This window comes from Aplysia californica, unplaced genomic scaffold (assembly GCF_000002075.1).
Source record: "Aplysia californica isolate F4 #8 unplaced genomic scaffold, AplCal3.0 scaffold00418, whole genome shotgun sequence".
NCBI lineage: Eukaryota > Metazoa > Mollusca > Gastropoda > Aplysiida > Aplysiidae > Aplysia > Aplysia californica.
In genome coordinates this window covers 414,939-418,083 of record NW_004797688.1, presented here as the reverse complement: position 1 = coordinate 418,083, position 3,145 = coordinate 414,939, and positions in this window count along the sequence as shown.

The window sequence follows — 3,145 nt, the reverse complement described above, 5'->3', positions numbered from 1 at the left end:
ACCTATCTTTAAAATTCTCTTTCTGAAACCTCGCGGCGGCGGGTCTCCTGTCTTCTTCTTACCCTGATACGCCCTGTCGCGGTTTTTCTCTATTTTTTTCTCCACTAGAAGGGGTTGTTGGTGGGATTGAGCTCAGCTTATTTTGTCTCTCCTCCTTAAGGAATTAACAGCATTGGATCTTCTCTACATTCCTCTCTACTCCCTCTGAGGGCATTATGCTTCTTAAATGTGACATACCACCCCACCCCCCAACACAACACTAAAGAAAAAAAACTACGTCGGTTCCAACTGTTCTCTTTTCAAAAAGAAACTCGGGAAGTGTGTCTTGTGGACTTGTTTGGGGGGGGGGGGGGGGGGACAGCGCGCGGTATAAGTAAAAAGACAGGAAAAAGTGACAATGAGAGAAAAAGAAAGTGTGAGACAGAGAGAAAGAGAGAGAGAGAGTGAGTGAGAGAGAGAGAGAGAGAGAGAGAGAGACAGACAGACAGAGAGAGAGAGAGAGAGAGAGAGAGAGAGAGAGAGAGAGAGAGAGAGAGAGAGAGAGAGAGAGAGAGAGAGAGTGAGTGAGAGAGAAACTGACAAGCAATAGACACACGAACAGAAAAAATGAGAAATGAATAAGGGATTTGGGGGGGGGGGGATGATAGTCTAATCTAATGCAGGGCTTGTCAACCTTGCTGTACCTTCCACCCACATAATGAATAATTCTCAAACCGGGTATTGAATAATTCCCGTCACTACTCAGGCGATTCCCACCTCCCACCAAAATTAGCAAATCGCCTACCAGGGGACGATATCGCCCACATTGACAAGATTGCTCAGTGTATTTCATTCGTGTCGCAGTGACTGATGAAAGCTCACTATTAATTTTTTTTTCGGGAAGAGAAATAACAAAATTATATCTTACTTTAACAACTTTTGCAGGGGGGCTGTGTTTGCTGTTGGTTCATGAGATACAAACTTATTAGAAAGCATTTCTTGTCCACTACTTGCGTTATTGTTTAAAAATATGAAAAAATACACAGGAAGCATCGGGGTGGAAGGGAGGGGGGAGCTGGACAATACAATCTCAATTCTTGATTCCATGTCCCTAAATAGTTTTAAACGACGTGGGAGAGCCATGAACTTATGCTCAGTAAGCATCATGTTGGGTTATGATTTGGAAAAGTCTTCTTCGAATCCTCCTGCAATCTTTATAAGCTAGAATTTCTGGTCAGTAGTCAAATCAATCGTTCACTAGAAAATAACATAAGAAAATCCTTTTTTTTTCTTCAAAAAGTCCTTATTGGGAGAGGGAACCTACAGGTCATATTCCTTTTTTCAAGATTATGTGTGAGTATGTGTACTGTGCGTGTTGTGTGTATGTGTGTGTGTTTTGTGTGTGTGAGTGTCTGTGTGTGTGTGTGTGTGTATGTGTGTGTGTGTGTGTGTGTGTGTGTGTGTGCGTGCGTGCGTGTGTGCGTGTGTGCGTGTGTGCGTGTTTAAAAGAACGGGGAGGGGTGAAATTTTTACGTGATCGGATTCCATGTCGGCTGACATCCAAAGGCCATTATCATTATCTTGAACCTCAAATCCAGCGGCTAACAGCTCAAAGAATTTGAAAGGGATGATCGCTCCATCTCCTATCTCAAAAAGCTCATAACAGCACCTTATCCCTTGCAGAGAGAGTTTCTCATGATCTTTCGATCTCTTTTTTCTTCAAACGTACTTTTTATCCTTTGAAGCTCTGGAAAATTTTATTTTTATGCAATTCAAACAATAATTGGTAGGTCAGCATTAACACTGTGGAGTGAAACAGCAGAAGGAAGCTTTCTTTTGTAACTTTGCAGATCTATACTATATCTTTGTGCGTTGTATTATATTTGTTAGTTATGATGCTCTTATGAAAAAAAGGGTTTCAAAATTGCTTGTTTTGTATGTTAATTTTAAAAAATAAAGAAAAATAAGCTGAAATTGGTCTATACTGTTAGATGATGTAACCAGTGTGTGTGTATGTGTGTGTGCGTGTGTGTGTGTCTGTGTGTATGTGTGTGTGTGTGTGTGTGTGTGTGTGTGTGTGTGTGTGTGTGTGTGTGTGCGTGTGTGTCTGTGTGTGTGTGTGTTTTTATGTTGAAACACCTGACCATTGTGCGTGCCATTGTCAGGACGATATATAAAGATTAATCTATCTTATATTATATCTCCATGTTTTGTGCCAGGATTGTCTTGGCAAGCCCTGTGACGGTGATCATAAGAAGCGCCCTTATCAATATTACAGACTCCATAGGGACAGCATGCTTGCGAGATTCTGTTTCTTATGTCCCCATTGATGCACTTACTGTGTAGAAGCAAATGATGTGAAGTATTTTCGAGAAAATATGCAAGCAGACGCTGTAGGTCAGGTTGAGAACAGTTGGGAGGCAGAGTCTTCTATGGACTGACAGCATACAGTCAATTACAGCACGATCATTGGAACAGTGCACTGGAGCACCTGTCAATACCGAAGGAGTGGTGGATCATTCCACGTCAACCCAAGACGCCTCCGAGAGAGATGATACCCCCACACCAACCAACAAAGTGAGGATAGAGACGAGTTTGGTTTTAAACGCAATTTTCAGAAGCGGCAAATTTCAATTTCAGAAGGCTACAGTTGACCGTTTTATCAATGGGGAGAGAGAAGAACCGGAAGTGGTTGGAAACTTGAGATAAGCATACCTGGAATACCTGGAGCTGTTCTCTCTGACTCCGAGGTTGACGAGTAATGACTCTTCAACCATCACGGTCGCGAGCCGTCGTTGCACACTCTGTTAAACCCAGGCCAGTCAATGTTTTATCGTTGTCCATCCATGTTATTTTTTGTCTACCCCTGGCTCTCCTGCCCCACATCCTTTCTTTAAGGACCTTTTTCACAATGGTCTGGTGTCGTTTTAAGTAACCAAAGTATTATAGTTTTTTGCAGTTTATTTTGTTAAGCAGGGTTTGTCTTGTGTGGAGAATCTGACACGCCTTACTGTTAATTTGTCTGTTGTTGTTGTTTTGTTTTTTTGGGGGGGTTTTGTTATTGTTATTGTTTTTATGTTTTCTTTGGGGTTTTTTGGTTGTTGGTTTTTTTTTGGTTGTTTTTTGTTTTTGTTTTTCTTTGTTTTTTTCGGGGGGGGGGGGGGGT